Source organism: Tachyglossus aculeatus, chromosome 24 (genome assembly GCF_015852505.1).
Source record: "Tachyglossus aculeatus isolate mTacAcu1 chromosome 24, mTacAcu1.pri, whole genome shotgun sequence".
Lineage (NCBI taxonomy): Eukaryota > Metazoa > Chordata > Mammalia > Monotremata > Tachyglossidae > Tachyglossus > Tachyglossus aculeatus.
In genome coordinates this window covers 4,453,901-4,479,667 of record NC_052089.1, presented here as the reverse complement: position 1 = coordinate 4,479,667, position 25,767 = coordinate 4,453,901, and positions in this window count along the sequence as shown.

The following is a 25,767-nucleotide window of genomic DNA, read 5'->3' as shown; positions in this document are numbered from 1 at the left end:
TCGAAACTGTGGACCACCCCCTTCTCCTCAACACGCTATACAAACTTGGCTTCACAGACTCCGTCCTCTCCTGGTTCTCCTCTTATCTCTCCGGTCGTTCATTCTCAATCTCTTTTGCAGGATCCTCCTCCCCCTCCCATCCCCTTACTGTGGGGGTTCCCCAAGGTTCAGTGCTTGGTCCCCTTCTGTTCTCGATCCACACACACTCCCTTGGTGACCTCATTCGCTCCCACGGCTTCAACTATCATCTCTACGCTGATGACACCCAAATCTACATCTCTGCCCCTGCTCTCTCTCTCCCTTCCTCCAGGCTCGCATCTCCTCCTGCCTTCAGGACATCTCCATCTCGATGTCTGCCGGCCACCTAAAACTCAACATGTCCAAGACTGAACTCCTTGTCTTCCGTCCCAAACCCTGCCCTCTCCCTGACTTTCCCATCACTGTTGACGGCACTACCATCCTTCCCGTCTCACAGGTGCGCAACCTTGGTGTCATCCTCGACTCCGCTCTCTTGTTTACCCCTCAGATCCAAGCCGTCACCAAAGCCTGCCGGTCTCAGCTCCGCAACATTGCCAGGATCCGCCTTTTCCTCTCCATCCAAACCGCTACCTTGCTCGTTCAAGCTCTCATCCTATCCCGTCTGGACTACTGTATCAGCCTCCTTTCCGATCTCCCATCCTCGTGTCTCCCCCGACTTCAATCCATACTTCATGCCGCTGCCCGGATTGCCTTTGTCCAGAAACGCTCTGGGCATGTTACTCCCCTCCTCAAAAATCTCCAGTGGCTACCAATCAATCTGCGCATCAGGCAGAAACTCCTCACCCTCGGCTTCAAGGCTCTCCATCACCTCGCCCCCTCCTACCTCACCTCCCTTCTCTCCTTCTACGTCCCAGCCCGCACCCTCCGCTCCTCTGCCGCTAATCTCCTCACCGTGCCTCGTTCTCACCTGTCCCACCGTCAACTCCTGGCCCACGTCATCCTCCTGGCCTGGAATGCCCTCCCTCCCCACATCCGCCAAGCTCGCTCTCTTCCTCCCTTCAAGGCCCTACTGAGAGATCACCTCCTCCAGGAGGCCTTCCCAGACTGAGCCCCCTCTTTCCTCTCCCCCTCCTCCTCCTCTCCATCCCCCCCGTCTTACCTCCTTCCCTTCCCCACAGCACCTGTTTATATGTATATATGTTTGTACATATTTATTACTCTATTTATTTAGTTATCTTACTTGTACCTATCTATTCTATTTATTTTTTTGTTAATATGTTTGTTTTTGTTCTCTGTCTCCCCCTTCTAGACTGTGAGCCCATTGTTGGGTAGGGACTTTCTCTATATGTTGCCAGCTTGCACTTCCCAAGCGCTTAGTACAGTGCTCTGTACAAAGTAAGCTCTCAATAAATACGATTGATTGATTGATTGACTGATTGATTGATTCACTGTTGCCTTGTTGACTTCAGCAGGCAAAGAATGGTGACTTCATGCCCGCACGATGGAAGCCATACCCTGCCTGGCCCTCACCCCGGGGCGACCTTTACGTCCCTGTTCCTCAGGCTGCAAATAAGGGGGATCAGGGTGGGTTGCACCACGGCATAGAACACGGACACCAGCAGGTCCAGGACTGAGGGGGAATCTGAGGGTGGCTTCAAGTAAGCACAAAAACAAGTCATGACAAAGAGATTAACTACTGTGAGGTGCAGCAGACAGGTGGAGAAGGCTTTGGCCCGGCCCTCGGAGGCCGGCATCCTCAGCACGGTCCAGAAGGTGTACGCGTACGAAACGATGATGGGAATGAAGAAGATGATGGCTAACGCTTCCTCGGTGGTGACGCGCACGTCGACGACGATGTAGTCCTCGGAGCAGGAGATCTTCAGCAGGAAGGGGACGCCACAGAAGAACTGCTGGACGACTTTGAACCCGCAGAAGGACAGGGAGAATTTCGAAGCTGAAAACAAGACTCTAAACAGGCCCGCACTGAGCCACGAGGTGGCGGCCATCTTCCCACAGGCCCCTCAAGCCATGAAGACCTCATAGCGCAGGGGGGAAGCAGATGGTGTCGTAGCGGTCATTGGACATCACCGTGAATACAAAATATTTTGCACTTGCAAAGAAAAACCCCAAGAAGTCTTGTGTGACACAGCCCAATAAGGAGATGGATCTGCGGTCAGTCAGGGAGCTGTGGATGGATTTGGGGACGGTGACAGAGATATAGCAGAGATCGGCCACTGACAGGTGCCTGAGGAAGAAATACATGAGGGTATACATGGCGACGATGAGGTGATTCCCTGTCTTGTGGTGTAGACCAGCTGCAGCTCCCGGAACTCCGAGAAACACAGCAGGAGGAATCCCATTTCCATGGAGACGTTGGGCATTTGTGGGAGGCAGCATTGACTTTCTGCAGTGGATGAGGGAATAACCAAAGGTAAAGTTCATTGATGGGATGACTGAAGAAACTGACAGGAAATTTGCTAGTGATTCCCTATGGAAAGGAGACAGTTACTGAATTCAAAATGATCTTTGAGTTACATACCCAGCAAGAAAGATCCAGTCAATCAATCAATCGCATTTATTGAGCGCTACTGTGTGCAGAGCACTGTACTAAGCTCTTGGGAAGTACAAGTTGGCAAAATATAGAGGGCCAGGGGGAGGACATGGGCTGGGAGTCAACGACACTCTCCACCTTCAAAGCTCTCCTAAAATCTCACCTCCTCCAAGAGGTTTTCCCCCACTAAGCTCTCATTTCCCCTACTCCCTTTCCCTTCTGTGTCATCTTTACACTTGGATCTGTAAAATGGGGATGAAGACTGTGAACCCCGCGTGGGAGAACCTGATGACCTTGTATCTACCCCAGCGCTTAGAACAGTGCTTGGTACATAGTAAGCGCTTAACAAATACCATTGTTATTATTAACTGTACCATTTAAGCACTGGATATTCAAACCATCTTCAGCCGCATAGCAGTCAATTAGTCAAACATATTTATTGAGCACTTACTGTGTGTAGAACACTGTATTGAACACTTGGGAGAGTACTTATATATATCCATAATTTAATATAATTATAGTACATATAATTACATAAAATTAATAATTAATATTCTATAATTAATACACATACATATGATTAATTGTAATTTAATTATAATAATAAGTAATAACGATGGCATCAGTAAGTGGTCAATAAATACGATTGAATGAATGAACTCACCTTCAGCCCCATAGCAGTCAATTAGTCAAACGTATTTACAGAGTGCTTACTGTGTGTAGAGCACTCTACTAAGCGCTTGGGAGATTACTTATGTACATATCCATAATTTAATGATAAGTAATAATGATGGCATTTGTTAAGTGCTTACTGTGTGCCAAGCACTGTACTAAGCGCTGGGGTGAATACAAGCAAATCGGGTTATTCATTCATCATTCAATCGTATTTATTGAGCGCTTACTGTGTGCAGAGCACTGTACTAAATGCTTGGAAAGTACAAGTTGGGAACATATAGAGAGGGTCCCTACCCAACAGCGGGCTCACAGTCCAGAAGGGGGAGAGAGACAACAAAACAAAGCATATTAACAAAATAAAATAAATAGAATAAATATGTACAAGTAAAATAAATAGAGTAATAAATATTCATTCAATAATATTCATTATTGAATTATTCATTCAATAATAAATATTCATTCAATCGTATCACATTAATTTGGTCGATTTAACAGGAATTCCTAGAGTGTCTCTCCTCCGCCACCCCAGCAGAGTTGGTAGACACATTCCCTCCCCACATAGAGTTTACAGTCTGAAGGGATATCATTTTCTATCTTTGTCTTCAACCCTCCTTACTGCCTGAACTTGTTCGCTGCTCTACTACGCAATACTTTGCGTGCACACACATACACACACAAACACACAGTTTCTAGCACAGGGAACCTGATTGCAGCAACTCCTGTAAAGTGTCAAATGAATTGGTTTAATAGTATTTATTAAGCACTTACTATGAGCACTGTAGTAAATGCTACAATAGAATAAAAAACAGACACAGTCCCTGCCCACAACAGTCTAGAGGAATACAGTCTAGAGGAATAACGGATTGTAGTTGAGTTGACTTCAGTGAATGCCTGATCACTGGCATCAGTGTTATTCACCAGTTCTAACTCTCTTCATTACCCGCTTTCTTCAACCAACCCTAGAAAAAGAGCCCTCTTACCGATACTCACTTTCAATGCTTCCTCCTCCCACTTCTGGCTTCCACCCTTCCTTTGGCCTGGAAATCCACCATTTTCAATTTCCCATCCCGAAGATATCCCACCGTCAAAAACCCACTGGAATTCCACCTTCTCAAGGTGGATTTAGCTAATTCACTTCTTCCCACCATCTGTCAGTGACCGTCTCCAGACTCAATGCACCTGCAGACCCTCAGGATATTGCTGCTGAAGGTACGGGTCAGTATTTTAGACTGTACGCCCCATGAGGAAACACGTCTACCCACTCTTTTATATTGTATTCCTCCACGTATTTCATACTGTACTCTGCACACAGTAAGCGCTCAATAAATGTCTCTGATTGATTGACTGATCAATGTCTGCTTCCTTCCTAGACAGTGAGCTCCTTGTGGGCAGGAAACATGTCTACCAACTGTTTTATAAGGTACTCTCCTCAGCAGTCAGAATAACGCTCTGCATACATTAAGCACTCAAAAATATGATTATCAAGCACTAATGATGATAATGATAGTATTTGTTAAGTGCTTACTATGTGCCAAGCACTGTTCTCGGCGATGGGGGAGATAGAAGGTAATCAGGTTGTCCCATCTGGGGCTCAAAGTCTTCATCCCCATTTTACAGATGAGGTAACAGAAGCCCAGAAAAGTTACGTGACTTGACCAAAGTTACAAAGCTGACAAGTGGCGGAGCTAGGATTATAACCCACGACCTCTGACTCTCACCCCCGTGCTCTTTCTACTAAGCCACACTGCTTCTCATCCACATAACCATTGTTCCATTCTTTTCTCCTCCCAGATAATAATAATAATAATGACGGCATTTGTTAAGTGCTTACTATGTGCAAAGTACTGTTCTAAGTGCTGGAAAGGTTACAAGGTCATCAGGTTGTCCCACGGGGGGCTAACACTCTTCATCCCCATTTTACAGATGAGGTAACTGAGGCCCAGAGAAGTGAAGTGACTTGCCCAAAGTCACAAAGCTGATAATTGGTGGAGCCAGGATTTGAACACATGACCTCTGACTCCAAAACCTGGGCTCTTTCCACTTAGCCACGCTGCTTCTCTATGTAAATGACATATTGCCTGTCTAGCCTGTTAGATTGGGAAGTCTCTGAGGGCAGGGATCATGCCTTTTACCTCTCTTTTCATGGTATTTCTTGAGCTCTCATTATGTGTAAGGCATTGTACTAATCTCTGGGGGGAATACAAGACAATTGGGTGGGTCACAGTCCCGATACCAAACAGGGCTCACGGTCTCAGTCCCCATCTTACTGCTGAGGGACCTAGGGTACAGAGAAGCGAAGTGACTTGCCCCAAATCACCCAGGGGAGAAGAAGCCTGGCCCAGTGGAAGCAACGTGGCTCAGCCGAGAAGCAGCGTGGCTCAGTGGAAAGAGCCCGGGATTTGGAGTCAGAGGTCATGGGTTCAAATCCCGGCTCTGCCACTTGTCAGCTGTGTGACTTTGGGCAAATCATTTAACTTCTCTGGGCCTCAGTTACCCCATCTGTAAAATGGGGATTAAGACTGTGAACCGCACGTGGGACAACCTCATCACCTTGTAACCTCCCCAGCTCTTAGAACAGTGCTTTGCACATAGTAAGTGCTTAATAAATGCCATTATTATTATTATTATTATCATTATGGGCCTAGGCTCTAATTCCAGCTCTGCCAATTATTTGCTGTGTGATCTTGGACAAGTGAGTTATCTTCTCTGTGCCTCAGTCTCCTCTTGTCCCTCCTGCTCAGATTGTGAGCCCCATGAGGTACAGGGATTGTGTCCAACCTGATTAAATTGCCCAGTGCTTAGAACAATGTTTGACGCATAATAAATGCAAAACAAATACCATTACAAAATAAACGAGGGGAGCCATTATCAGAAACCAAGGCCTCCGACTACCACCCCATGCTCTACCCGTTAAACCACACTTCCCTCTTGCATCCTCCCAAGATTTGGGAGTGGGGGAAGTCCTGTGAGGAGGACTTAGTGATGAAGCATCTGGCTGGTGCAATTTCAGACATACCCTCTTGTCCCTGCCCAGAGGATTGAGCTGATGGTTGAAGTCACCACGGCACGGGGCCGATGCCATGCCATAAATTCCTAGCCCAGCTGCCATAGTAGCCGGGGTTTGAGAGGGGGATGGAGCCGGCTAGGTGGCTACCATAGGGGAAAATATTTTGTCTCTGCTTGTGTATGCAGGCCTGGTTCCAACTCCACCTTGGACCCCGGGTATGAAAGTCTTCCCAGAGTGACCCTTACACTCATAACGATTAGCCTGATGGTCCCTCACTGTACCTCTCCACCCTCGGTCATTCTCAGCGGGCCAGCATGGGGCAGGGGGAGTCCTGACCAGCTCTGGGGTGGGCTGGTTTCCCCCTCTTTCCTCGGACTCCTGTTTGCAGCGGCCACGGAGGGACAGCGAGGAGCCATCAGCCCCTCTCTGCCCTGCCGTGGACACTGAGATTAGCTTTCCAGACAGGACCCCTGTCCCCATAGATAAAGTCGCCACTGCTCCGGTGGGGAGGCGGGTCCCCAGAGCACCAGATCATGGCGGCTCGTCCCCACAGTCTTTGAGTCCCCACAGAGTTGAGGATCTATTAATGGCACTTGTCTGCAGGGTTCCCATGGCAACAGCATCCTAAAGGTTGTTGCTCTTGGTGACCATCTGGGTCAACGGTTGGGTGTTTCAGCTTCTTTTTTTCTTCAGTGATACCTGGTAAGTGCTTACTATGTGCCAGGCACTGTACTAACTCCTGGGATTCGATACAAGCTAATGAGGTTGGACAGAGTCCCCGTCCTACGTGGGGTTCACAGTCTCTATTCCCATTTTACAGACGAGGGAACTGAAGCCCAGAGAAGTGAAGAGACTTGCCCAGGGACACACGGCAGAAGCGTAGCAGAGCCGAGATGAGAATCCAGCTCATTCTGACTCCCAGGTCCATGTTCTGTCAACTAGGCCACGCTGCTTCTCTGAGTTTCCTCTTGTTCATTAGCTCAAACAATCAATCTGCCATTTAATCATTTAGAGAAGCAGCGAGTCTCAGTGGAAAGAGCACGGGCTTGGTATTCAGAGGTCATGGGTTCTAATCCTGACTCCACTGCTTTTCAGCTGTGTGACTTCGGGCAAGTCACTTAAAGATGATAATAATGTTGGTATTGTTAAGCGCTCAATATGTGCCAGGCACTGATCTAAGCGCTGGGGGAGATACAAGGTGATCAAGTTGTCCCGCGTGGGGCTCACGATCTTCATCCCCATTTTACAGGTGAGGTAACTGAGGCCCAGAGAAGTAACGTCTCTATACCTCAGTTACTTCATCTGTAAAATGGGGATGAAGACTGCGATCCCCACATGGGGCAATCTGATCACCTTGTAGTACCTCCAGCGCTTAGAACAGTGCTTCGTACGGAGTAAGCGCTTAACAAATGCCATCATTATTATTTAATCGGTCATATTTTCTGACGTCTTCTGATTGCAAATCTAGAGAGAACGGGAAATAACTCTAAATCCATCCTAAGACCTGCCCCGGGGCTGGCTTCGGGAATCAACCCAGAGAAGCAGCATAAGAAACAGCGTAGTTCAGTGGCAAGAGCACGGGCTTAGTAGTCAGAGGACGTGGGTTCTAAACTCGGTTCCCTCACTTCTCTGCTGTATGACCTTGGGGAAGCCACTTAACCTACCTGGGCCTCAGTTACCTCATCTGGAAAATGGGGATTAAGACTGTGAACCCCAAGCTGGACAACCTGATTATGTTGTCTCTAACCCAGGGCTTAGAACAGTGCTTTACATGTAAGCACTTAACAAATCCAATTATTAATATCGTTACTATTATTATCTGTTTGGGACACAGATAAGACACTTTTCCTGACCCACAGGGGCTCAGATTGTAGGAGAAACAGAGAGCACATATTCTACCCTGATTTTATAGAGAGACCCAAAGAAGATACGTGGCTGGACTAAGGTCATACGGCAGGCCGGTGGCAGAACCGGGAAGACCTTTCAAATCTCATGTCTCCCAGCTCCCAGCTCATTCCACTAAGCCATGGTGACCCCAAATTAATTCACTCATTCAGTCATATCAATTGAGTGCTTACTGTGTGCAGAGCACTGCACTGAACGCTTGGAGAGTACAATTCATGATAAAGAGAGACAAACCCAGCCCACACTGGTCTTATAGTCACACACGTTTTATCAACCCCTGAACCAGACACTGACAAATCCTCTGACGGTGGACTTTCTCTTTGGACAGCTCTGTATATGGATACCCCCACAGTCAGAACCCTGATGAGGAATGGGATAGTTAACAAAAGGAAACAGACATGTTTTCCCTTAGAGGAGGGAGGAGAAATCTCCCCTTTATTACACTCCCCAGGGCGGCCTTCATGTCCTGGTTCCTCAGGCTGTAGATGAGGGAGTTCAGAGCCGGGGGCACCATGGTGTAGAACACGGACATCAGCAGGTCCAGCGTCGAGGGGGAACCTGACGGAGGCCTCCAAGAAGCGCAGAAACAAGTTATGGAAAAGTGAGTGACGACACCGAGGTGAGGCAAGCAGGTGAAGAAGGCTTTGGCCCGGCCATCGGTAGCCGGCAACCTCAGAACAACCTGGAAGATACGCAAGTAGGAGATGATGATGAAGACGAAGCAGACGACACCTAAAGCTACCCCACCCGTGACGCTCACATGGATGGCGATGTGTTCCTTGGAGCAGGAGATCTTCAGCAGGGAGGGGACGAAACAGAAGAAATGCTGGATGATGTTGGGCCCGCAGAAGCTCAGGGAGGAAGTCGACGATGAAAACGAGACCCTAAACAGCACCCCGCTGAGCCAGGAGGTGGCCACCATCTTTTCACATGTCGTGTTGTTCATGCTGAACTCAGCGCAGGGGGCAGCACATGGCGGCGTAGCGGTCATAGGACATCGCAGTTAGGACGAAAAGGTCTGAAGCAGCAAACAGACCCACCAAAAAGATCTGAGCTACACACCCCAGGAGGGAGATGGATCTATGATCGGTCAGGGAGATGACGACAGACTTGCGGACGGGGACGCAAATGTAGCAGAGGTCGAGGATCGACAGGTTCCTGAGGAAGAAGTGCACGGGGGTGTGGAGGCGCCTGTCAAGGGCAGTGATGGCGACAATGAGGAGATTTCCCGACGGGGCGGCCAGGTAGACGAGGAGAAACAGCGCGGCTTGGAGCAGCTGCAGCTCCCGGATCTCCGAGAAACCTAGCAGGAGGTATTCCCTTACCGTGGAGATGTTGGGCATTTTTAGGAGGCAGCATTGACCTTCTGCATGTGATGCGGTAAGAGCCAAAGTTAGAGTCCATTGGTGGGATGAGTGAAGGAATGGACAGGGCACTTGCTGGTGATTCTCTATGGAGAGAAGGCAGTTATTGAATTCAAAATGATCTTTGAATTGACCGGGAAGACAGTGAACATTTCTGGGGAATGATGTCAACTCCCTGCACAGGAATAGGGAAGACTTCACATTAGAGACGTTAATCTTGGGGGTGAAGGAATAGCACGAAGTCAATCAATTCTATTTACTGAGTACTGACAGAGGACATGCTATTTGTACGTATGATCACTGCTCACAAGGAGCTTCCGTTCTACTGGAAGCACCAAGGTTCGAATTGTGTAGAAGCAGGGTGCACTATTGGGAAGAACACAGGCCTGGGAGTCAGACGACCTGGGTTCTAATCCCAACGCTACCACTTGTCGGCTGGATAGCCGTGGGAAAGTGACTTAATTTCTCTAAGCCTCAGTTTTTTCAATAGTATAGTGAGGATTTATAACCTATTTTCCTTCCTACTTACTCTGTGAATCCCTCGTGGGACACGGTCTGTGTTCTACCAGATTGTCCTGAATCTCCCCCAGCACTTAATACGTTGCTTAACACATAGTAAGCACTTAATAAATATTAAGAGAATTATTTTTGGTTGAGAAGACCAAAACTAAAATATACAGCAGATAGCAGAAGCAGCATGGCTTAGGGAAAGAGCCCGGGTTTAGGACTCAGAGGTTGTGGGTTCTAATCCCGCTTCCACCACTTGTAAACTGTGAGACTTTGGACAAGTCACTTAACTCCTCTGGGCCACAGTTCCCTCATCTGTCAAATGGGAATGAAGAATGTGAGCCCCACTTGGGACAACCTGATTACCTTGTATCTACCCCAGCGCTTAGAACAGTACTTGGCACATAGTAAGTGCTTAACAAAAACCATCATTGTTATGTTATTATTATAAAGATATGTATATGACTGTTGTGAAAGCTTTTCAGTGGCTTTGAAGTCAAACAAGAAAGACCTTTATGCATAAATTGATGCATTTAGTGGAGAGAGAATGGGCTTGGTAGAAAGAAGGACCTAGATATTAATCCTGATTCCTCTCCTTGTCTGCTGTGTATCCTGGGGCCAGTCACCTACCATCTCTATGCCTCGGTTACCTCATTTAAAAAGTGGGAATTACAACTGTGAGCTCCCTATGCGGCATGCACTCTGTCCAACCTGATTAGCCTGTATCCATCCCAGTGCTTAGTACAGTACCTGGGATATAAGCATTTAACAGTACCATAAAACAAACAAGAAAAATAAAATACACATATACACCAAACTGATTCCATTTGCTCACATATCTGCATTCACACTTGTACACACACCAACACAAGCATACCTCATCATTCATCTAGTCCTTTCCTAAAGCAACGCTCAGCCTATACCTTTCCTCAACCTCCCCTCAAGACAAGTTGTGTGTTTTCACAAGCAACAGAAAACCTCACAATCGGCTTGAAGGCTCTCCACACTATGACTGCACTTCGCCTCCTTTCCATCGTTCAACTCGTCTTCTCAGCTCTCAAAGCAACTTTCTAGTAATTATTTGCGATCGACTCTCCTGTTTACATCCTAGCCTGGAAGTCCGTCTCTTATCCACTCAAAATCAGAGAGAGCACAGTTCTTTCCGAATTCTGAGCACTGCTAAAATCCACCCGCTCCGCTAACCAGCTTCCTCTATTCATTTCGCAGCCCTCTAAAACCACTTCACCTAACTCACGTGCGAATCAACTCATTTCCATCCTCATTTAGTGGAAAAAGCATGGGTCCCAGAGTTCTCCTCTTGACTGTGAGCTCCTTGAGGACACCATACACATATACCAGCTCTGTCCTATTGTACTCTCTCAGGCATAGCTTAATGGGAGTCAAAGGACTTCGGTTCTAATCCTGCATATGTCTCTTTGCTGCTGTGGGACCTTGGAAAGTCGCTTCAATTCTATGGGCCTCAGTTTCCCCATCTGTAAATGCCAAGGAATAATTGCATATTAATCTTTCCATTATTTTTCTCCTTCTAGAATGGGCAGGGAATGTGTCTGTTATGGTATTATGAAGTGGATAGAACACTTCCCCTCTGCTTTCAAACCTGTCCACATCTCTTCAATCCTAAAAGAGCCTCTCTTGACCCCACTGCCCCTTCCAGGTATAGCCCTATCTTCCTCCTACCAACCCTTCCTTTCCAAATTCCTAGAACGAGTCGACTACACTCGATGCCTCGAATTCCTCAACTCCAATTATCTCCTGGACCCCCTCCAATCAGGCTTCCATCCCCTCCACTCCACCGAACCTGCGCTCTCAAAGGTCACCAATGACCTCCTTCTTGCCATCTCCAATGGCTCATACTCTATCCTAATCCTTCTCGACCTCTCAGTTGGCTTTGACACTGTCGACCATCCTCTTCTCCTCAACACGTTATCCAACATTGGCGTCACGGACTCTGTTCTCTCCTGGTTCTCCTCTTATCTCTCTGGCCGTTCATTCTCAGTCTCCTTCACAGGCTCCTCCTCCCAATCCCATCCCATAACTGTAGGGGTTCCTCAAAGGTCACTTCTTGTCCCCTTCCGTTCCCCATAGATACTCACTCCCTTGGTAACCTCATTTGCTCCCACGGCTTCAAATATCATCTTTACACAGATGACAACCAAATCTACATCTTCTCCCCATTCTCTCTCCTTCCCTCCAGGCTCCCATATCCTCCTGCCTTCAGGACATCTCCACCTGGATGTCCGTCCTCCACTTAAAGCTCAACATATTCAAGACTGAACTCCTTATCTTTCTTCCCAAACCCTGTACTCTCCCTGACTTTCCCATCACTCTGGATGGCACTACCATTCTTCCCATCTCAGAAGCCCGCAACCTTGGTGTCATCCCTGATTCTGCTCTCTCATTCACTCCACACATCAAATCTGTCAACAAAACCTGCCGGTCTCAACTTCACAACATCCCCAAGATCCGCCCTTTCCTCTCCATCCAAATCGTTACCTTATTGATACGATCTCTCATCACATCCCGACTGGATTACTACATCAACTTCCTTTCTGATCTCCCATCCTCCTGTCTCCCCCCGCTTCAGTCTATACTTCACTCTGCTGCCCGGATGATCTTTCCACAGAAACGCTCTGGGCATGTCACTACCCTCCTCAAAAATCTACAGTGGTTACCTATCGACCTTCGCATGAAGCAAAAACTCCTCACTATTGGCTTCGAAGCTCTCCTTCACCTTGCCCCCTCCTACCTCACCTCCCTTCTCTCCTTCTACAGCCCAGCCCTCACACTACCCTCCTCTCGGACCGCTAGCCTCCTCAATGGGAATCGTTCTCGCCTGTCCTGCTTTCGACCCTGGCCCACGTCCTACCTCTGGCTGGGTCGCCCTCCCTCCTCACATCCACCAAACTAGCTCTCTTCCCAACTTTAAAGCCCTACTGAGAGCTCACCTTCTCCAGGAGTACGTCCCAGACTGAGCCCCCCATTTCCTCTGCCCCTCCTCCCCTCCCCCATCCCCCCTACACCCTCCCTCGCCTCTATCTACTTTAGTGCCCCACATCACATGTGTATATTTGTACATATGAATTGCACTATAAATCTATTGTGATGTTATTGATGCCTCTCTACTTGCTTTGTTTTGTTGTCTGTCTCCCCCTTCTAGACTGTGAGCCCGCTGTTAGGTAGGTATTTTCTCTGTCTGTTGCCGAATTGTACTATCCAAGCGCTTTGTACAGTGCTCTGTAAACAGTAAGCGCTCAATAAATATGATTGATTGATTGATTGAATGAATGAATGAATTAATTAATTAATTAATTAATTAATTAATGAGTCAGATGCACCTGGGTTCTAATTCCAGCTCTGCCTCATGTCTGCGGTGTCACCATGGGCAAGTCATTTTATTTCTCTGAGCCTGAGTTACCTCATCTATAAATGGGGGTTAAGACTTTGAGCCCCATGTGGAACAAGGACTATATCCAACCTGCAATACCTGCATCCACTCCAGCGCTTAGGACAATGTTTGGGACATAGTAAGAGCTTAAGAAGTACAACTATTATTATCATCATTATTATTATTGTTCTCCCAAGGAATCAGTGCACACAATAAGTGCTCAGTAAATATGATTCAAGATTAATTGATTGATAGTAAATTAGATTGTATCAACCTAGTCCAGTAGGCTGGAAAGCCCATTAGGGCAGGGATTAAATCCTCTCACACTATTTGTCTTCTCCCAACATTTGGGAAGAACTCTCACAGGGAGAAAGTGCTGATAGTGCGAGTGGCTGTCCAAGGCTGGTCACACTTTCTCAGCCCTGCCTGTCATTTACCCTCTTCAAGGGATTCTGGGACCGACTGAAGGCCAAAGTGACCGTTCTCAGGGCTGACACTGCACTGGAGCACCGTAGCCTGGAGGGTAGGTGGCATGATAGCGAGGTTGGAGGAGGAAGGAGAGATGTGTGATGGTTGGGAGTTACTGAATTGGAAAACACCTCATTCATTCATTCATTCAATCGTATTTATTGAGAGCTTACTGTGTGCAGAGCACTGTACCAAGCGCTTGGGAAGTACAGGTTGGCAACATATAGAGACCGTCCCTACCCAACAACACGCTCACAGTCTAGAAGAGACAGAGACAGACAACAAAATAAAGCATATAAACAAAATAAAATAAACAAAATAGTAAATATGTACAAGTAAAATAATAAATATGTACAAACATATATACAGGTGCTATGGGGAGGGGAAGGAGGTAAGACGGGGGGATGAGAATGGCGTGGAGGGGGAGAGAAAGGAGGGGGATCAGTCTGGGAAGGTCTCCTGGAGGAGGTGAGCTCTCAGTAGAGCTTTGGAGGGAGGAAGAGAGCTAGCTTGGCGGATGTATGTAGGGAGGGCATTTCAGGCCAGGGGGAGGACGTGGTCCAGGGATCGACAGAGGGACAGGTAAGAACGAGGCACAGTGAGGAGGTTAGCGGCAGAGGAGCAGAGGGTGTAGGCTGGGCTGTAGAAGGAAAGAAGGGAGGTGAGGTAGGAGGGGGCGAGGTGATGGAGAGCCTTGAAGCCGAGAGTGAGGAGTTTTTTCTTGATGTGTAGCTTGATTGGGAGCCACTGGAGATTTTTGAGGAGGGGAGTAACATGCCCAGAGCGTTTCTTCACTTAGATGATCCGGGCAGCAGCGTGAAGTATAGATTGAAATGCGGAGAGACGGGAGGATGGGAGATCAGAGAAGAGGCTGATTCAGTAATCCAGTCGGGATAGGATGAGAGATTGAACCAGCAGGGTAGCAGTTTGGATGGAGAGGACAGGGCGGATCTTGGCAATGTTGCGGAGGTGAAACGGGCAGGTTTTCGTGACGGATTGGATGTGAGGGGTGAACGAGAGAACAGAGTCGAGGATGACACCAAAGGTACGGGCTTGTGAGACGGGAAGGATGGTAGTGCCGTCAACAGTGATGGGAAAGTCAGGGAGAGGGCAGGGTTTGGGAGGGAAGATAAGGAGTTCAGTCTTGGACATATTGAGTTTAAATGGAGGGCAGATATCCAGATGGAGATGTCTTGAAGGCAGGAGGAGACACGAGCATGAAGGGAGGGAGAGTGAGCAGGGGCAGAGATGTAGATTTGGGTGTCATCAGCGTAGAGATGATAGTTGGAGCAGTGGAAGCGAATGAGTTCACCAAGGGAGTGAGTGTAGATAGAGAACAGAAGCGGACCAAGAATAGACCCTTGAGGAACCCCTACAGTAAGGGGATGGGAGGGGGAGGAGGAGCCCGCCAAGGAGACGGAGAATGAACGGCCGGAGAGATAGGAGGAGAACCAGAAGAGGACAGAGTCTGTGTAGCCAAGGTTGGATACCGTGTTGAGGAGAAGGGGGTGATCCACAGTGTCGAAGGCAGCTGAGAGGTCGAGGAGGATTAGGATAGAGTAGGCGCTCTTGGATTCGTCAAGAAGGAGGTCATTGGTGACCTTTGAGAGGGCGGTTTCCGCGGAATGTAGGGGACGGCAGCCAGATTGGAGGGGGTCGAGGAGAGAGTTGGCGTTGAGGAATTCGAGGCAGTGCGTGTAGACGACTCATTTAAGGAGTTTGGAAAGGAACGGTAGGAGGGAGATAGAGTGATAACTAGAAGTTGAGGTGGGTTCAAGAGAGGGTTCTTTTAGGATGGGAGAGACGTGGACATGTTTGAAGGCAGAGGGGAAGGAACCAGTGGAGAGTTGGGAGAGGGGAGAGTCCCCACCTGCTAGCACCCCTCCCCAGCTGGGCACCGCGGCCCTGGTCTGAACCCTAACCTAGACCATATACTGGCTCCATCTCTGCCATCCCCAACCTCGTCTCTCCCCAACCCCTGCCCCTCCATCCCACTCACCCCCGGTCACTCTCACTGGGGCAGCCTGGAGCTGGGGGTCGCTGACCTCTGCAGGGCTGGGTTGGTCGCCTCCGCCCCTCAGACTTCTGGGTTCAGTCAGCCAGGAAGGAGTAGAGAGGAGCTCTCCGTCTCACTCCGCTCTTCCTGAGACCCTGGGAAGTTATCCACACAGGCCCCATCCCTGTAGATAGAGCAGGAGCTGCTCCAAGGGGGATTCTGAGAGGATGGCTCAGGGCACTGCCGAGGGACCTTGTGGCATGGACAAGCCAAACACCTCCTGGTCACGTGCGTCCTGGGGCTCTTAGAAGACAAGTGCCCCGTCACTGAGTGCCCCGTCACTGCAGCATCCGTGATGATGCCAGCCTTCGCTGTTCCCATGGCAACAGTGGCTTCTACATCGCTGCGTCCCAACTGTTCCTGTTTTCAGCGACAGTCTGTAGCCACTATGAATCGTTTCACGTTTGTCTAATTCACGACATGAGACACTTAATCTGTCAGTCAATCAGCCAACTGTAACTTTTTCTAACGGCCTTTGTGAAGCACTTACTGTATATCAGGCACTATACTAAGTACTGGAGTAGGTACAAGCTAATCAGATTGGACAGAGACCATAGCCCCCGTGGGGCTCACATCTCAATCCCTATTTTAAAGATGAGGGAACTGAGCAACAGATAAATTAAGCGTCTTGCCCAAGGTCACACAGCATACAAGTTGTGGAACCGTGATCAGAACCCATGTCCATTTGAATCCCAGGCCTGCGCTCTACTCACTAGGCAACGCTGCTTCTTTTGACTTGTCCTGATTGTAAATCCGTTGAAATTGTTCGTACTGACTATATAAGCTGTACTCCTGAATCAAGTGTTCATCCACTTTCTCATCTTTCCCTTTTCTCCTTACTCCTCTACATAATTGATTCTGTGTCTATCTCCCCCATTAGATCATAGTCTCCTGGAAAGCAGGAACAATGTAATTATATCTCTTTTCAACTCTCCTGAGAGTTTACTACAGTACTTTGCACCCAGGAAGTCGTTAATAAGTACCATTGATAATAATAATAGTAAAAATTATTGTCTTTGTTAAACACTTACTATTTGCCAAGCACTGTTCTCGGTGTTGGAGTTGATACAAGGTAATCAGGTTGGACATAGTCCCTGTCCCACATGAGGCTCACAGTCTCAAACCCCATTTTACAGATGAGATAACTTTGCACAGAGAAGTGAAGTGACTTGCCCTAGGTCACATGGCAGACAAGTAGCAAGACCGAGATTGGGAACCGATGACTTCTGACTCCCAAGCCCGAGCTCTGGATGGATGGAAGGATGGATGGATGGATGGATAGATGAATGGTTGGAAGGATGGTTGGATGGAAAGAAGGAAAGATGGATTAATGAGAGAGGATGGATTTGACAAAGTTGGAGCTGCAGTCATCTTTTCTTCCCTTCTCCCATACCTCTTCCCATTTTGCAACTTTCATCCCGAAACTCAGAGTCACGCTAAGGAGTGTACCATTATACTTTCATAATCATTACTAATAATGATATCATTATTGTATTTATTAAAAGGTTGTGTGCCGAAATTGTTCCACTTGCTGGAGTAGAAACAAAAATATCAGTTCAGATACAATTCCTGTCCCACAGAAGCTCAGAGTGTAAGAGGAAGAAAGATTCTAGAGATGTTAAGTCACTGCCCCTAAATCACAAAGCAAGTCAGTAGCAGAGCTGGCATCAGAACTCGTCTTAATCAATCAATCATATTTATTGTTCACTTACTCTGGGCCCAGCACTGTACTAAGCACGTGGAAAAGTTCAATATAAAGTCTTCTAGAGTGTGAGCCCGTTGTTGGGTAGGGACGCCTCTGTGTGTTGCTGATTTGTACTTTCCAAACGCTTAGCAGAGTGCTCTGCACATAGTAAGCGCTCAATAAATTCGATTGAATGAATGAATGAATGAGTGAATGAATGAATGAGTGAATGAATGAATGAGCAGAGTTGGTAGACACGCTCCCTGCCCACAATGAGCTTACAATCTACAGCGATTCCAATTTATTTAGGCCACGTTAAAAAAATTTTAAAAATATGGTATTTCTTAAGCACTTGTAATGTGCCAAGCACTGTTCTAAGCACTGGGGCCCGTTGTTGGGTAGGGACCGTCTCTATATGTTGCCAAATTGTACTTCCCAAGCGCTTAGTACAGTGCTTGGCACACCGTAAGCGCTCAATAAATATGATTAAATGAATGAATGAAAAACAAGATAATCGGGTTGTCCCACGTGGGTTCACAGTCTTAATCCCCATTTTACAAATGAGGTAACTGAGGCACAGAGAGGTTAAATGACTCGCCCAAATTCACACAGAAGACATGTGGCAAAGCAGGGATTAAAACCACACCAAAACTGGATTTACTGTACTAAACACTTGGGAGAGTTCAGTTCAGCAGAGTTGCTAAACACATTCCCTGCCCACAGTGGCTCACAGATTACAAGGACTCCCCTTCCTTTAGGTCATGATGCCTCCCCAAAACTGGATTGTCAGTCCTACTTCAATCCTAGCCGCCTTCCTCCCAGCCTTTGACAATTCATCAACGTCCAGCGTTTTCTGTGACCCCTGTAGGACAGCTAAATATCTGGCTAAGTCCAAGGGCAATTCCTTGAGTGGTTAAGTGGTGGTGTGAGATTATTTGCACAAAGATGTAGACATTTTGTCCCAGAGTGGAGGCTGGATGAGTGACTCTTTTAGGATCCTGCCCGTGGCGGCCTTCATATCCTGGTTCCTCAGGCTGTAGATGACAGGGTTCAGGGAGGGGAACACCACCGTGTAGAACACGGACACCAGCAGGTCCACGATCAAGGAGGAGTCTGAGGGCGGCTTGATGTAGACAAATACACCCGCAGAGAGGAAAACAGTGACGACGACAAGGTGGGGCAGGGAGGTGGAGAAGGCTTTGGCCAGGCCCTCGGCGTCAAATCAGCACTATACGGAAGATGAGCCCATATGAGATGACGATGAGAATGAAACACACAACGCCTAAGGTTGCTCCAAACATCACAGTCGCCTCAACGGCGATGTGCTTCTCAGAGAGGTGATCTTCAGCAGAGGGGGTATGTCACAGAAAAACTCGGGGAGGTGTTGGACTCGAGGAAGGGCAGGGAGAACGTCCCAGCTGAGCACATTGCTGTCAACAGTCCCCGCGTCCCCGCTGAACCAGGAGGCGGCGGCAATCTTCCCACAGGCCCCTCGAGCCATGACGACCTCGTAGTTCAGGGGGAAGCAGATGGGGGCGTAATGGTCGTAGGGCATGGCCGTGAGGATCAACAGCTCTAAGCCGGCAAACCATACCGCGGAGAAGGCCTGGACGGCACAGCCCACTAGGGAGATAGATCTCTTGTTGGTCAGGGAATTGTGGACGGACTTGGGGACAGTGACGGAGATGAGGCAGAGGTCGATGAGGGACAGGTTCCTGAGGAAGACGCAGATGGGGGTGTGGAGGCACCGTTCGAGGGCAGTGACGACGACAATGAGGAGATTCGCCATCAAGCCTCCAGGTAGACCAGGAAGAACAGCGCGGCCCGGTCCAGCTGCAGTTCCCGGACCTCCGAGAATCCCAGGAGCAGGAATTCTGTCTTCAAAGTGACATTGGCCATTTTCCAGGAATTGACGTTAACAGCCTAAGGAAATTTTGTCCTTAGGAAAGATTTTGTCCTTTAGGAAAGATAGGGATGAGAATAATATTCCAGGGAAAAGTACACAGAAGAGGAGATAATCTTGGGTTTCAGGGCATCTCGGGGTTTTTTATGGTAATTTCTCTGGCTCACTATGTGCCATACTCTTTACTAAGCCCTGGAGTAGATACGTCTCCTCCAATCAACCTGCCTTGGTTCAGGACGGCACTGAAACAATTCCTGCTCCTAGAAGTCTATTCCATTTGCAAACATCTGCAAGGATTGTGGTTACATAACTCTACATAATTGGAGAAGCGGCATAGCCTAGTGGGAATAGGATGGTCCTGGGAGTCTAGGGGACCTTGGTCCTAATCCCGGCTCAGCCACTTGCCTGCTGGGCTACCTCGGACAAGTCACTTAACTTTTCTGTTTCTCGGTTTCCTCTTCTGTAAAATGGAGCTTAAGATGGTGAGCCCCATGTGGGACAGGGGCAGTGTCCAATCTGATTATATCTACTTACCCCAGCACTGAGTTTGGTGTTTGGCACATGGTGAGCACTTACAAATATCACAATTGTTATTATTAAGAAAGAACAGGAAAGTTCCTGTTATTTCCTGGGTTTATATTGAAATTTCCCTTCCCTGCCCTTCACTTTTCCTCTGCACTTCTCCAGAGTCACAGGGCCTGTTCTGGGCTGTGGAGCATCGACCTCTGCTGAGAAAGAGGCTCATTCCATCTCGTCGGTCCTGGACGCTGGTGGCAGTGACTGGAAGGTCTGGGTAGCGGGTTGGAGCTATCAGGATCCTCCTTCTCCCTCTCAGCTTTGTGGCTGGCTGTGCCTTCGCCTCAGATGGCGGCCGTGTTATTTTCTGGGGGATTTCCATGGGAATCCCGGGGCTCTGATGGGATGGCTGACTGTCTGGAAATGTTGGAAGGCTGGGATCATGGGATCTCTATGGTCCTGGCCCCCATAACCTAAATAACTGCCCAGTCCCACGTGGTTCCCATTCTGGGACTCCTTCCTAGAACAACCTCAACGGACTCATCATTCTCTTTCCATGATTAATAATAGCTTTCTGTTTCATCTCTGGGGATTGGAGATATATCGTGGTAGGCTCCCTAGACCATTTGGTTAGTCATGAGTGAATCCAATATTCAGATTGACTTGGCAAAAAAAAAGAAAAGGACACCAAGATCTCATTCCAGTTTTGACACTGAATAGCTGTGTGTCACAGGCACCTGTAACGTTTTGGAAAGGTGTAAGCTCCTTGTGTGCAAAGAATGTACCTTGACCTTCAGTTGTATTTGAATTTGATTGATTTAATTAATTCCTAAATATTGAAGTATATCATACAATAAAGAATAATAGTAGCAACAGTAAGAGTACGAAGATAAATCATAATGGAGTTTATTATTATTATTATCTGAAGAGGGAGGGCATTCCAGGCCAGGGGGAGGATGTGGGCAGGGGGTCAACGACGGGACAGACGAGAACGAGGCACAGTGAGGCAGAGGAGCAGTTGAAGAGTTTGAACCCTTCAGTTGAAGAGTTTGAACGGCAGAGGAGCGATGGGTGTGGGCTGGGATGTAGAAGGAAAGAAGGGAGGTGAGGTAAGAGGGGGCGAGATGATGGAGAGCCTTGAAGCCGAGAGTGAGGAGTTTTTGCCTGGTTGATTGGTAGCCACCGGAGATTTTTGAGGAGGGGAGTAACATGCCCAAAGCGTTTCTTCACTTAGATGATCCGGGCAGCAGCGTGAAGTATAGATTGAAGTGGGGAGAGACAGGAGGATGGGAGACCAGAGTGGAGGCTGATGCAGTAATCCATATTCCCTACTCGTAAGGAGCTTACAGTCTAGAAGGAGAGAAAAACAGTAATAGAAGTACATAAATCATGGATCTATATATAAGTGTTGTGGGATCGAGAAAGCGGTGAATAAAGGGGGCACATTCAAGTGAAGGGCGACACGGAAGAGAGTGGAAGAAGAGGAAATCAGGACTTAGTCGGGGAAGGCCTCTTGGAAGAGCTGTGATTTTAATAAGGATTTAAATGTGGGAAGAGTGAACGTCTGTCGGATATGAAGAGGGAGGACATTCCAGGCAAAAGACAGGATGTGGACGAGAGGTCATTGGCAGTATTGATGAGATGGAGGTACGGTAAATAGGTTGGCATTAGAGGAGCGAAGTGTCTGGGCTGGCTTGTAGTAAGAGAGTAGCGAGGTGAGATTGGAAGGGGCGAGATGAATGCCATCCGCTGGAATGGATGGCACTGGAATGCCATCCGCCAAGCTAGCTCTCTTCCTCTATTCAAAGCCCTACTGAAAGCTCACCTCCTCCAGGAGGCCTTCTCAGACTGAGCCCCCTCCTTCCTCATCCCTTCCTCCCCCTCCCCATTCCCCCCACCCTGCCTCCGTCCCCTCCGCACAGCACCTGTATATATGTTTGTACATATTTATTACTCTATTTTACTTATACATATTTACTATTCTATTTATTTTATTTTGTTAATATGTTTTGTTTTGTTGTCTGTCTGCCCCTTCTAGACTGTGAGCAGCGGTTGGGTAGGGACCGTCTCTATATGTTGCAAACTTGAACTTCCCAAGCGCTTAGTACAGTGCTCTGTACACAGTAAGCGCTCAATAAATACGATTGAATGAATGAAAATGAATGAATCTTATATTTTACTCTCCCAAGACCTTAGTACGGTGCTCTCCACAAATTAAATGCTCAATAAATATGATCGATCGGTCGCCCAGAACGTTTGTCACCAATTCCATCCCCGTCCATCCCTACCATCTACCTAGTAGATCCAGCGAATGTAGAACTATGGAGACGCCGGAGGGAGAGATCGGTTTTACGCATGGAGACATGAGGAGATTCTAGTTCTCTGTCACCGTCAGCTCCCCTGTGAGACCCCAACCTATTCCTGTACTCCCTGGCCCAGACTCACTGGTCAGACTGGAGCGAGCGGGCTTTGGTCTCTGTTGTCCTTCAACCGTCCCTTGTCCCCTCATTTACTGGACGTGGGCCACAGGGGGATCTCCGGGAGGTGTGCAGGGTCCTGGCTTGGCTGCTTCCTGCTTGGAGCATGTCGGGCTCTCGGTGAAGCTTTTACCAGAGGTCTTTCCGGAAAAGCTTCCTGCCGCTCCTGCGGATTTCCCCGGGAGACGGGTCACACGTCGGGCTGAGTGTCCTCATTATGTCCTGTTCTGGCCTGGCTTCCAGGTGGCCTGGCACCGCTGGGGACCATTGGGGTCCTTGAGTGGGGTAATGGCCCCACCCTAGGTGACTACTCCACTGGAGACCACGTGGCCCATCACACTGGCCTACGTTGCACCGGAAGAACTTCCAGAGTAACTGCAGAGATGACAATGAGGCCTCCAACTTGGTTTTTTGTCAGTAACTCACCGGCTTCATCCGCTTCACGGCTGTGGGGCGGCCATTTTAAAGTGGTTTGGATGTACCATTCCTCTCTCCTCCAGACCTCACTTTAACCCTCCCACTCCTGATCCCACTCGCTAAATTCCCTGCCCCCTCTAAAACTATTCTCCTTCTGTCAGCTGCCATCCCCCACTTCTCCCCACCCTCCTACCCACAGCTTTATTCACTGTCCTACACCAGCCCCTCTGACCCTCCTGCACCCATTTATTATTATTATTATTGTTCTTGTTAAGTGCTTACTATGTGCCGAACACTGTTCTAAGCACTGGAATAGATACAAGTGGATCTGTTTGGAAAAAGTCTTTATCCCACGAAGGGTTCAAACTCTTCAACCGCATTTCACATATTAGTAAACTGAGGCACAGAGAAATGAAGTAACTTGTCCAAGGTTACACAGCATTAATTTATTTGTTGTCGTGAGCATTCTGGACAGGACATCCAAGTGCAGGTAGGTACAGACTTCCAACTCTCTCTTGGGGTTATTTACACCTGACTTTCAAGGTCAAGGCTGGAGTCAGACATGCACATCCAATCAGGTGTCGGAGACCGTGGCTTCGTTGCAAGCGCTTAGAACAGTGCTTTGCACATAGTAAGCGCTTAACAAATGCCATCATTATTAAGAGTTTGGGCTTGGGAGTCAGAGGACATGGGTTCTAATCCTGGCTCGGTCACTCATCTGCTTTATGGCCTTGGACAAGCCACTCAACTTCTCTATGCTTCAGTTACCTCTTTTGTAAAATGGCAATGAAGGCTGTGAGCCACACGTGGGACAACCTCATCATCATCATCATCAATCGTATTTATTGAGCGCGCTTGGGAAATACAAGTTGGCAACATATAGAGACAGTCCCTACCCGACAGTGGGCTCACAGTCTAAAAGGGGGAGACAGAGAACAAAACCAAACATACTTACAAAATAAAATAACTAGAATAGATATGTACAAGTAAAATAAATAAATAAATAGATAGAGTAACAAATATGTACAAACATATATACATATATACAGGTGTTGTGGGGAAGGGAAGGAGGTAAGATGGGGGGATGGAGTGGGGACGAGGGGGAGAGGAAGGAAGGGGCTCAGTCTGGGAAGGCCTCCTGGAGGAGGTGAGCTCTCAGTAGGGCCTTGAAGGGAGGAAGAGAGCTAGCTTGGCGGATGGGCAGAGGGAGGGCATTCCAGGCCCGGAGGATGACGTGGGCAGGGGGTTGATGGCGGGACAGGCGAGACCGAGGTACGGTGAGGGTATTAGCGGCAGAGGAGCGGAGGGTGCGGGCTGGGCTGTAGAAGGAGAGAAGGGAGGTGAGGTAGGAGGGGGTGAGGTGATGGAGAGCCTTGAAGCCGAGGGTGAGGAGTTTCTGCCTGATGCGCAGATTGATTGGTAGCCACTGGAGATTTTTGAGGAGGGGAGAAACATGCCCAGAGCGTTTCTGGACAAAGACAATCCGGGCAGCAGCATGAAGTATGGATTGAAGTGGGGAGAGACACGAGGATGGGAGATCAGAGAGAAAGCTGATGCAGTAGTCCAGACGGGATAGGATGAGAGCTTGAACGAGCAGCGTAGCGGTTTGGATGGAGAGGAAAGGGCGGATCTTGGCAATGTTGCGGAGCTGAGACCTGCAGGTTTTGGTGACGGCTTGGATGTGAGGGGTGAATGAGAGAGCCGAGTCCAGGGTGACACCAAGGTTGCGGGCTTGTGAGACGGGAAGGATGGTAGTGCCGTCAACAGAGATGGGAAAGTCAGGGAGAGGGCAGGGTTTGGGACGGAAGACAAGGAGTTCAGTCTTGGACATGTTGAGTTTTAGGTGGCAGGCAGACATCCAGATGGAGATGTCCTGAAGGCAGGAGGAGATGCGAGCCTGGAGAGAGGGGGAGAGAGCAGGGACAGAGATGTAGATCCGGGTGTCATCAGTGTAGAGATGATAGTTGAAGCCGTGGGAGCGAATGAGGTCACCAAGGGAGTGTGTGTAGATCGAGAACAGAAGGGGACCAAGCACTGAACCTTGGGGAACCCCCACAGTAAGGGGATGGGAGGGGGAGGAGGATCCTGCAAAAGAGATTGAGAATGAACGACCGGAAAGATAAGAGGAGAACCAGGAGAGGACGGAGTCTGTGAAGCCAAGGTCAGATAGCGTGTTGAGGAGAAGGGGGTGGTCCTACATTGCATCTACTCCAGCACTTAGAACAGCGCTTAGAACATAGTAAGTTCTTAACGAATACCATTTTGCTTCTTCTTATTATTATTATTATGATCCTGTTCCATAGAATCCTTCCCTGACTCACAGCCTCATAGTCATGACAACCTAACAGGCTGCCCTATCACTGAGGTATTCAATTCTCACTCTCACGGTATATCTTCAACTCCACATATGCTGCACTGCTACATGTAAGGCACATCTCCAAGAGGCCTTCCCCAGCTAAGTCCTCATTTCCTTTTCTCCCACCCTTTTCTGTGCCACCCTGATTTGCTCCCTTTTTCACCCGCCCAATCCCAGAACACATATATACATATCTGTAATATATTTATTTACATTAATGTCTGTCTCCCTGTCTAGATTGTAATGTTACTTCGGCAGGGAATATGTCCAAGTGCTTAGTACAGTACTCAGAACACAGTAAGTGTTCAATAAATACAGTTCACCGATTGAATCGATTCATTCAATCATATTTATTGAGCACTTATTAAGGCCCTACTGAGAGCTCACCTCCTCCAGGAGGCCTTCTCAAACTGAGCCCCCTCTTTGCTTTCTCCCTCCTCCCCCTCTCCATCCCCCCGCCTTACCTCCTTCCCTTCCCCACAGCACCTGTATATAT